Genomic DNA, 12,352 nt, shown 5'->3' on the forward strand with positions numbered 1-12,352 from the left:
TTTTGTGCAGGTTTAAAGCATTTATGAAAGGTAAACTTTCAAACTGGAAAGTATTTTTTTTAACTTTCAGCATCATTAGTAGTCATTTTATTTACAATATTTTTATTATACAATAGCAAATATGCTTTGTGGGGCTTCTGGGACCTTCCTTTCCGCCCATTGATCCTGTTTAAATACTGACTCTACCATTTCTACCTTCTAGCCATCTCTTCTTGCAGTATCTTCTGGAAACAAAAATCTGTCCTCTCAGAGGACCTTCTTTTACCTTCCCACCAACTATGTCCCTCTAACTCTCCGTCATACCAAAGACCACAAAGAAATTGTGTGTGTGTGTGTGTGTGTGTGTGTGTGTGTGCGTGCGTGTGTGTGTGTGTGTGTGTGTGTGTGTGTGTAACACTTTGAGTAAGAAAATAGGGACAAATCCAGGTCACATACTTGTTCTTCAAAATGAGTGTTAAGAACAAGCTTTAAAATAGCATCAAGAAGACAAAAAGCGTGAAGTGTCATCTCCAGCCACGCAGCATGGAAAGTAAAGTCTAACGGACAAAATACAAAGGATTTCATACTGGCATGGAATATCTATTTTTTGAAGAACAATTCAGCAATGGTTGGGGTTGTTGGCTAGAAGTAAGCTAAACATGTTTGAAAAGTTTCACTTGAACCGAAGAGAATAGGAGACAAAACTTCTCTGGCAGTTAGGGGATGGCCCTAGAGAAGAGCAAGTCTGCTTCTTGTTCTTGACAAGCAGTTTTGTTGTGGCCAGAAGTGTCTTTAATTCCATCAGCAGTTCTGTCTTGGACAGAGGCCAAAGGCACTGGATTGTGTCCTTGGTGTTTTTCTTTTCTTTTCTTTTCTTTTCTTTTCTTTTCTTTTCTTTTCTTTTCTTTTCTTTAATCCTTTTCTTCTTGTGCACAGCAACCTAATGAGTACAGATACCTGGAAGCTGTGTGTGATCAAATACCTCATTGGTCCTTGAATGTGTGCACCAGAACCTCAGCCCAGTCACTGTAATGGAGGGGTATATTGACACCTCATGGGTTGAGTTAATTTGAGTGAAAAAAACCACGTCCCCTTATATCAGACTAGTGATTTCAAAGACCAATTTATTGCCTTAGTAAAAAGTCTAACCCCTAGATGAAAACCTATCTGTAGCTATCCCCACTTTGGGACCTCCTCATGTTGTACCTGGGAATCTTAATCTTTCAGTCAATCTTCTCTTAGGATCCCTCATGCCATATGGGAGCTTTGCTTTGTTTGTCTCTGAAATAAATCGTCCTTAAATAAAACATTACCCTCTATAATAGGACTTCTTAAATTTATCCTTTTAATTATTCATTAGATTCAACCTTCATGCCCCTCAACTGAAGAATGGGTACATTGTGTAAATGTGATACAATTAGACAATGGAGTTCTACACAGTGGGTAAAAATAATGACATATTGAAATTTTCAGGCAAATGATGGATCTAGAAAAAAACCATATTGAGTGAGGTAATCCAGAAAGACAAATATAATATATACTCACACATAAGTGGCTTTTAGACATAAAGCAAAGAAAAACCAACCTACAGTCCATAGTCCCAGAGAACCGAGACAACAAAGAGGACCCTAGGAGAGGCATACAGGGATCTACATAGGAAGGAGAAAAACACAAGATCTCCTGAAAAAATTGGGAGCATGGGGGTCACAGGAGAGGGCAGAAGGGAAGGGCTTGCAGAATGTTTTAGAAAAAACGGGGTCTTTAGGATCTTCAACACTCAAGATTAAAGGATCAAAGTCTCAGAGGAGAGTTGAAACAGAGAGAGAGGAAAAATTAAGAGGATGTGGGAAGAGAATGGAGCTCATCTCCTGGGAGTCTCGTTGAAACCTCTCACAGACTGAGAGGCAAGAATTACAACATTTTTTCTCTTAACTTTGTTGCTCAAAATACATTAAAAGTCAGTTTAACAGTTATTGAGGGAGGGTCCTATGAGACCCCACCCTCTCTGAAGCTTTATTGACAGTTAACAGTTACTTGAGGAAGCTCAGACATTTTCTTTAGTGTTACAGAGTCTGGTAAGTTGTCTGTGTTTCTTTAAATCCATCTCCCTATGCTCATACATGGAACCAGAAGTAAACTAATTGAGTCACCAAAACAAGACATGTGATTATAAGAGGGACTAGTTGGGAAGAGTAAAGAAGCCAGTGGGAGTGAGAAAAAGAGATGGTAGTGGGCTGAACATCATCAAAATACATTCTACACAAGCATGAAAGAGTTGTAATGAAACTATTATTTATCATCCATATGTATTAATACAAAATGAAAACATAGTAAACTGCAGCTCTCTTTTGAGAAGTCTGCTTTGTGCTCATGGTGTGCTTTTATTCTTTTTTGAGCACATTTCCTTCTACCTTCAATAAAACCCCAAATCTGACAGGCAGTGGTGGCACACGCCTTTAATGCCAGCACTTGGGAGGCAGAGGCAGGCGGATCTCTGTGAGTTCGGGGTCAGCCTGGTCTACAAGAGCTAGTTCCAGGACAGGTCCCAAAGCTTGAAAAATCAAATCAAATCAAAACAAACAAACAAACAAACAAATAAACAAAAAAACCCAACCAACCCCTCCCCCGAAAACTCAACTCTGCCTCATACAGGTTAGACTTTAAATTCTGTTGTGCTTTGAAGCCACAAATTCTGGGGTTACCTGAGCTGTGGTTTCTAAAGTCAGGGAAGTCCTCAGACTGCTGGGCTGCACACCTCTGACAGCACCGACAGGTGTTTCGTGCCTAGTCAGTGGAGGGATCGGGTGCTCAGGGTTTCAGAGATGTATATGTAATAGTGCTAAACTATAGTAGGAAAATTGTAAATAAATTTGTAAAGTAGCGTAAAGTTAGTATGTTGTTTGAAATCTTAGAAATAATTATTATAAATACATTAGAAGTTTCAACGTAAAAGCAAACCGATTTCCTAGACCAGATCAGCTTATTCCTTTCTACTCTATTGCTCGCCCCACTGCCACACAGGCAACAGTCCCTTTTTACTTTCCCGGTTTCACAGCAGTCAGCTGTGAAAACACACATGCAAATAATATTACACAGATAGAGCTGTTTATATTTAGGAATATACATGTATATAGCATATGTATATAACAACAATTAAAGAAAAAAGAGGCCATGAATTAGAAAGAGAGAAAGGAGGGGTATATGAGAGGGTTTGTAGGGAGGGAAGGGATGGGGAGTCACTATGTAATTATATTATAATCCCAAGGATAAAAGAGATAAAAAAAGAAGTAAACTCTGTGGAAAACCAAAACTCTATGGTTAGATTTGTATGAAGTCCATGAAGCAAATGGCTAGAACGGACTTGATGCTGGCTGCATTTCCCTCCTCCCAAACTGAAAACCCTGGATGAAAGGGGCCCCATTACCAAACCACTCTGGCTGTGAGACCAGAAAATTCAACACCATTACATTTCAAAAACCTCAAGTTCATCCGTTTTGGAGTAGTCTCTCTTTGTGTGTGCTCGTACGCACTTTCCTAGATCCTCAACTACAATCTTAAGGTTTATGTGAAAATTAATTCTTTTATAAAATACATTTTAATTTTTGTGTTTTACATATCTGTATGTATGTTCGTGGTTGTGTTAGTATGTGTATGTACATGTGTATTTGTCTGTGTCGGTCAGAGGATAACATTATCAGCCCTCAGTCACTGTCCACCTTGCTCTTTGAGTTATGGCTCTCAAGGAAGCTGGCGCTCACTGATTAGGCTAGGCTGGCTCATCAGTGACGCCTCGGAATCTGCCTATCTACAGTTCTGCAGTGCTTGGAATATAATCATGAGGTCCCCTGGCCCAGCGTCCAGCTTTTATATGTAATGTTTTAGGGGGACTTGTTAAATTTTGGTTAAGGTCTACTAAAGAAGTAGAGACTCAGGCTAAAGATGCTTATTTGGAGCTGTATAAAACAATACACAGAAAGACATGTAACATTTAAATGAAAAAACTTCTTTGAGGATCTTATACATGGGTACATATTTGCATCATTTTCACTTCTCTCTCTCCACACTACATTCCCCACTCCCTTTTAAATTCACGACTCTTCTTTATTACTTATGTTACATATATAATGTACTGATTCCATTCAATAGTTCTGATCTTTGCCTGTATGTCAGACTGACCACTTGGGGTTGGATAACCTATCAGGAAGCTTGGTCCTGGAGAAAACTGGTTTTACCCCTCTCAGCAACAATTGATTACCTGTAGTTCTCCATCTAGGGATGGGACATTGGGAAATTTCCTTCATACATACTGGCATGTCAACTGGTGTTGGCATTATGAGGGTCTTCTTCAGAAAATGGAAGTGTTGAAATTTCATGGGTACAGTTTCCCTGTCATGTCTAGGGTCTAGCAGGAGGCATCCTGGGCTTCTGGCTTGTATAATCTCTCTGTCCCCTTTAGCATAATTTGCCTTAAGCCTTAGGTATAGAGGCTGTGATGCAGATGTTTCGGTTGGGGGTGGACACCCTACAGACTCTTATTCTTAGCATTCTGGCCAGTTATGGATCTCTGTCATAGTCTTCAGGTGTTGGAAGAAAAAAGCATCTTGGATGAGGGGTGAGAGCTTCATTTATCCATAAGTATAAGGATAAGTATTGCGAATATAGTTAGGTACTGTGCTGGTCTAAGAAAAGGGCAGTAGGGGTTCTCCACTATGGCCTATGTCCACCCCAGCCGCTGGCAGTTGGCAAAGTTTACAGTATCAGGCATGAATTCTCTCCTGATGAGTAGACTCCAAGTCCAATTCAATGGCTGGTGGTTGCTCCCTAGATTAAAGTGTCTCTATTTTACCATTGGTAAATTCCTAGGCCTGTCAGTGTGGTCGCTTGTAAGCTCTACAGATAGGTAGAGCATCAACTGGCTGATTTTCCTCCTTAGTAATTTGTATAGCACCTTCTGATACTATGAGATTTCACCTTCATGGAGGAATCTTCTTGGTCAGTTCCAGCTCAGTTCCTCCAAGCAGGACATGCAGTTTGGACTTTTTAGCTTTTTTAATTAAGAGATTTAAAACATCAAGATCACTCTGCTTGGAAATGAATGCACAGGACAGAAGAGAAAGTTTTTAAAGGACCTGGGAGGGAAGAGGTAAAAATTATGTTTACTGAGGAGTCAGATCAGCTGTATCCCAGGAGTGGCAGAGGGTAACTCAAATTTCCTGATGGAAAACAGAGCACAGTTTACTCAATATTCATTTTCCCATGTTCACTAAAGAACACTGGGACTGAGACATAATCCACATCCAGAAAAAATTAAAAGCAAAAACATTCACAATATTAGATAACATGGTCTAAGAAATTGCCACAGTCCTGTAAGTCTGTCCTTTGTTTCTTGTTCTGGAAAATCCAGTCATATTTTCTAAAAAAAATTAATAACAATATGGAGAATGAACTCAAACTTCATGATTATATTTTACTGCCACCAAGTGGTTTCTTTGCTTTCTTTCTAAAATTAATTTCTGGATGAAATAAATTACTGTTTCGGTTACTAATTGCTTTAGGATATCTTACACATGGTTACTGATTGTTCTAGGATCTCTTACACAGGGTCCCATGGGAGTGAACTTGTCCCTCCACCTACCATTGCCTCCCCTGACAACAAGGGGCCCCCTTCAAGGCTGTTCTTTACCTTGCTTCTGCATGTTGTACCATCTCTTATTTACTTGTTAGTTGGTGGGTTAGCTTTGATGGGGAAATCCACAACATTAGCCATGCTAAAGCCTTAAACATCTGGGCTCTCGTGCTGCTCTTCCTAGACCATTGATAGTGTGGCAACAGGTTATATGCCAGTATGCCCAGATCTGCGTCACACATTATAGAGACAATTCCCTGCAAGACAATGAGAGAGACCTCACTTTAGATTGTCTTCTTCAATATGGTTCCCCTAATATGGGTTACAGGATAGGGAACATACACATGAATATAACATACATGGGTTTCACAGACTTGTATACACAACCATGATTTTTTTTTCATGCATACTTCTCCACTCGTATACCTATAGAGGTTAAATTCATACTGAAAGGCAGACATCCACGACGGACAAAGCTTCTGTAACAATCACCTTTACGTGGCTTATCAATAGAACAATGACTATGATGAGGAAAGCGACCAACTGTTAACATTGGGCCAGAAAGGGCAGCATGTTGATTACCAATCATGTTTCTATAGCAGTAAACATCTATTTTTCTAAATTGCCTTCTCCTTTTCTGTGGAAAGTCATAGAGGGCACATGTTTCTTCACTCCACAGACACATATACCAGTGAAGCATAAAGACTGTAGTTGCAGAATGATGAGGAGGGCCTGTTAAAACTGTTACAAGCTACACAAATCTCATACAGAAAAAATCCTTGCAGTATCCGTGATATCCTTTTCCTTAAAGGAGTCAGTGATTTTTTTCTCTTAATTACAGATTGGACCCAAGATCTCATGCATGCTCGACCCGTGAGCTCAAGCTCCAGCCTAAATACCCTTTTCATCCTATTAGATGCTTTATAAAAACTATACTTAAATTTTGAAAAATTTAAAATTTTCCTGTGCCAAAATTCTACATAGTTTCTTTTAACAGAAGTTATATTGTCCCACTTAATAAATAGATAAATGTTAAGAGACTTATAAAGACCAATGATAGCTACTGCAGTTATCACACTGAATTCAAACAAGCCCTGCCCAATCAACTGCAAGCGAAGGAAGGGGTAGGGGCTCAGTGAGCCCTATTCTTTATCTGAGATAGAGGGGAGCCACTGCCTTCAGTTGTTGTATGCGCTACTTAATTCATTGGGCTTCAACAGACAGTTTGAAACCTTTGGTGACACAGATAGCCCTGGCTAATCTCCATGAGTCATAAACAAAATGAATGGAGTGAGAAAAAGATTTATAGGAAGGGGTGCTTACAGGGTTGATAGAAAGGCGGGGTGTGTGGTGAGATGTTGTTTGTACTTTAACAAATGATGCTTGCCTGAAGATCAGAGTGTGGAACTAGCCACTCAGAGAACAGAGGGAGACAGACTTTTGTGAGTTCAAGGCCACACTCAGCTACATGAGGATGAATCAGTCTAAAAAAGAGACAGGGCCAGGTGGTGGTGGCTCACACCGTTAACCCTAACACTATGGAGGTGGAGATGGGTCGTGATATGGCTGGGCAAAGAAAGGAATATAAGGTGGGAGGAGACAGGAGCTCAGGATTCAGTCTGAGGATTCCTAGAGACAGAATACTCCATTCTGTCTGAGGATTTCATAGAGGTAAGAACTAGTGACTGGCTGCTCTGCTTCTCTGATCTTTCAGTTTTCACACACTAATTGATGTGGGATTCCCCTCTGTATGCTATGATTACCATTAAAGAATAAAGAAACTGTTTTGGACCTATAGCAGGGCAGAACTAAGCTAGGCAGGGAAAACTAAGCTGAACGCTGGGAGAAAGAAGATATTTTCTCCATATACCTTGCCCAAGAAAGCCCGCCAAACAGTAACCCCTCTCCATGGAGGGTCAAGAAAGCCCACCAAATGCTAACCCCTTCCCAGGGAAGGTCAAGACCACTCCCACAGGCTATTTAAACTGCCCCTCCCAGAGAATGAACACGTGGTCTCCCAGTTCCTTATGGTCTTCCCTCTTCCCTCTCCGGTGGTCATTTTGGTCCCCCCCTCCGTGTTTTCCTGGGACCATCTGGGAGCACTGGCACCCTTTAAACCTGAGTATTTTTTAATTTGGTATGATTTGGTCTGATTGGAATTATTTGCATCAGTGGAGAGGTTTGTTGGCCAGAAAATATTTAACAATTGGCCCCACTGTTTCAGGACTATGGTGAGTCCACACATCATGGTGAGAGTGTAGGGTGGAGAACTGTCCAGGTAACTGCATAGCATAGAAGTAAAACAGTGACAATTGTGCTTGGGTCTCAGCATCACCTTCAAGGAACCATCCCCAGTAATCTGACACTTCACATAGGCTTCACCTTTTAACTGTTTAACTTCTATATTTTTGACCCCCCCTTTATTATTGACTTTAATAATTTGAGGCTTCTGATATTTTGCATGTCCAGTATGGCTAGGAAAATCTCAGTGTGTTGAATGTTACAGTGAACTGCCTTTTGGCCCCACTGATTTTTATTCAATTTATAGTTTGCTTTTTATTTCTCTCTAATCTAATATTTATAACTATTATTTTATTTATTGTGCTTGGCTTATTTCAATCTTATTTTTAAGGCACGGAGTCAGATTACTAATTTGAAATCATTTTTCTTTTCTACAGATATTCGCAACCACAAATTTGGTTCAAAATATTACTTTTTCTACTGAGCAGCCACTAGTTCCTCCGAGTTTCCAGTAGGAAGCATCTGTTGTTAGACTATCTGGTATCTAATTGTGTTAAATTCCCTTTTTAAAATATGAACTGAAATTCCTACAAAAAGAAAAACTTTGCACCTGTTGATGATCCTATGAAGCTGACTGATTAGAACCTAGAGGAGAGTTGTAATGTTTTAGGTCCAGTATCAAATTATCCTGGGACATCTTTAGATCCCTGATAGCCATCCATTATCCTCCTCCATGTCCATGTAGCTTATTGGAATACATTAACAGACCACTGGTTTTTCACTAAAATGATAAGGATGTTATCAGATAGCATTTAAAACCTATATGAGATATTTCTCTTTTTTTACTGTAAGCACTCAACTTACTGTTTCTACTAATATATATGAAATACTCCTTTGTTTATGACATTTTTGTTCTTTAACTGCAAAAACATCATAAAGCTGTTATTAAATTGACTGGTAGCATTTGTGTTACTTGGTTAAACTGGTTTATTATTATTGGTATTTGGTTTCAGAATAAATTATCTCTTATTATCTTTTATATCTTTTATTCTCTGAGGAGAGAGCTGTGTTTTTTGTTGACAGGAATCTTTTGTTTTCATATGAATTTTAGAATTTCTTTTTCCTTGTTCTTTGGAGCATATCATTGGAGTTTACATGGAGGCCACATTGACTCTGGAGGTCACTTTTGGGACTTTGGCTATTTTAAGAAGTATTAATTGCGATGCTTTATGGATACGGGTGGTCTTTCCATGTCCTGGTGCCATCTTATTTACTCTCCCTAGTGTTTTCACAGTGTTCAGTTCAGAAGTCTCTTACTTCTTCTGGTAAGTTTAGCTTATTCTTTGACACATTATTTTCAGACACTATTATGGATAAGGCACTGTACTAGTTAGTTTTTGTCAAGTTGACACAAACTAGGATCAAATAGGAGAGGGACTCTCAAGTGAAGAGTTGCTTCTGCCGTGCTGGGCTGTGGATATTTCTGTGGCAGTTTTTAAAATTGCCAACTGAGGGGGAAAGTCCAGCCCAGTGTGGGTGGTGCTATCCCTAGGCATGTAGGCCTGGATTATATAGGTAAAGTTAACTGAGCCAAGAGAACCAATCCAGTAAGCAGCATATTTACATAGTATGTTGAAAGCTCCTATTATGAGTTCCTGACTTGACTTCTCTCTTTGATGGATTGTAAACCAAAAGCAAAAGAAAAGTCCTCCTCCTCCCACAAGTTGCTGTAGGTCAGTGTATCACAGCAACTAAAACCAAAGTGAGCCAGTCAGTGGTGACACATGCCTTTAGCCGTTAATCCCAGCACTCCGGCGGCAGAGGCAGGCAGATCTCTGTGAGTTCGAGGCCAGTCTAGTCTACAGAGCAAGTTCCAAGACTGGTTCCACAGCTACTCAGAAACCCTGTCTCAAACAAACAAATAAACAAACAACAAACAAACAAAAGCAAAAGCAAACCAAAGTAGGACAAATAGTTTTCTTTATTTCTCAGTGAGCTAATTGTGGCTTAGGTGTTTTGGTTTTTCTATTCTAACACTGTGCCGAAATTGTTTCTATTCAAAAGTCTTTTGTTGTTTTGCATTGTTTTACTTTACTTTGTGGAGCTTTTTCAAATGTCAAGTTTCTGGCAATCTTACAACAGGCAAGTTTATTGGTGTGATTTCTGCTACAACAGTAATCATTTTGCTGGGCTTGCTCAGGAAACTCTATTGTTGCGAGTCCATGGGTTCATTTTCCCTGTCATATTTAGGGTAAACTATGTAATAACAGACATCCTGGGCTCCTGGATCTTATACCCTTGCTGCTCCTCCCTCAACCTTTTTACGGATTTCTCTGAGCCTTAGGCTTAGGAGTGCAGTGAAGATTTAGCAGATGAGGCCAAGCGCCCCGTAGTCAGTTCTTCTCCACATCTGGATCACTTGAAGATCTCCCCAATAGTCTTTATCCATTGCTAAAAGGAAGCTTCTGTGCTGAGCGAGCGACTATACTTGTCTGTGGATATAAGGATAAGTATTTAAGAAAAACAGGAATTCTATCCAGCTTAGGAAACTGGCAATAGTAGGTTCTCCTCATGGGTCTATGTTGTCTTCAGCCATGAATACTGGATAGGTTTACAGTACCAGGCATAAACCCTTCCTGCTGAATGGACCATAAATCCAGTTAAATACCTGATGGTTAAATCCAAGATAAAAAAAATGCCACCCTTGCACCATTGTGCATATCTTGTTGGTAGCGACCTTGTTGTCCATAAGCTTTACCACTGCATAGGTCATCTGTCTGCAGATTGCTCCTGTCTCTTGGCAGCTTGTATAGCATGCTCTGATATGGGCAGAGGCGCTTCTCAGTCTTTCAGCTCAGTTCTTCCAGGTCCTGTGTCTGAAGTGTGTAGAATCTCCAGCAGTAAAGATTTATCTTCAGATTTTAGGAGCCAATCAAGGGAAATGCAAATAGCCTATATTGCTGTGAAGCCTGTTAAACTTCCTTGATAACAGCTTGACATGAGGTTTCTCATTCCTGGTACAGAATTTTTGTGAGTTGACGGCTCCTGTGGAGAATTATCCGTCAAGTAGCTTAATTTCATTGAAACTATATATCTACACACATAACACACACACACACACACACACACACACACACAAATGCGCATGGGACGGCAGTAGTAGGGAGGAGGAGAGGGGGAGGGAGTAAATTTAGATAAATATAATATGACTCCCTATGCCTTTTTAAAATGTCCTTATTTGCTATTCGTTCTCCCTCCCTCCCCCCCCTTCCTCCCCCCTCCTTTAACATATTCCCAGTTAAAGATCCCCTGGAGCAATGGCTCAGTGGTTAAGTGCTTGGCGCTCTTTCAGAGGAGCCAGGATCTATGTCTAGCACCCACATAGTAACTCACAACCCATTTCTAATCAGTTCCAGGGGGTCTGAAGCCCTCTTCCGGTCTCTGAAGACACTGTGTGAACACAGTGCATTCATGTGCTAGTAGGCAAACACAACACACCTAAAATAAAAATAAAAAATATTTGTACAAAGAACTGATGTTTTAACAAATCTATTTAATGGAGAGGTCATTGTCCTGTAATTATAGGGTCATACAATTAAATTTTTAAAATTTTGAGATCACATCACCTACAACATTTAATATATTTCCTATTATTTGTGCCACATTTATTTCTTTCTTGCCTTATTGATATAAGATTTTAAGAAATATATTGATCAAATGTGGAGAAATCTGAGACCATTGTCCTATTTCTGATGTTAGATTTGACTCATTATAATATTGGCTGTATGTGTCTTATATATAACTTTATTGTATTGATAAATGGTCCTTCAATTACTGGTTTCTTTAGAACGTTTATAAGGATGGGAATGGGATTTTGTCACAGTCTTTATCTGCATCTACCAAGATGTGATTTTTATTTTTGTTTTTATGCATTGCTGTATTATGTGATTAAAATGTATATTTAAGGAAGGACATAGCCCTTGATTGAAAGCAACTATATCATGCTTTAGGATATGTTAACTACAACATTTAATTTGTTTTGCAAATATTATATTGAAGATTTTTTTTGTGCCTGGATTTATCCAATAAAGTAATTTATAGTTTGTTTTTATAGCCTTACCAGGTTTTGGCATTAAGTTGATTATTTACTTTGTCCAGTAACGTTCTATCTTGTGATCCAGTCTGAAGAACATTGATGTTAGTTTTATTTTGGAGTCTGATAATATTCAGAAGTGAAACCATCTTAGGCCTTTTGGTTGTTGCTGTGAGACATTACCCTTTTGACCTATAACTGTTCATTATAGATTTGTTTAGATTCTTTGTATCTTACTGGATTTATTTTGTTAAGCCATATGCTTCTAGAAATTTATATGCTTCTGTATTTTCTAATTTCTAGAGCATAAAGTTTTGTGCTGAAGAGATTGTACAGCAGGTAAGAGCACTGGTTGTTTTTCCAGAGGTCCCGAGTTCAATTTCCAGCAACCATATGGTGGCTCATAACCATCT

This window comes from Myodes glareolus, chromosome X (genome assembly GCF_982192425.1).
Source record: "Myodes glareolus chromosome X, mMyoGla1.1, whole genome shotgun sequence".
NCBI classification, from domain to species: Eukaryota; Metazoa; Chordata; class Mammalia; order Rodentia; family Cricetidae; genus Myodes; species Myodes glareolus.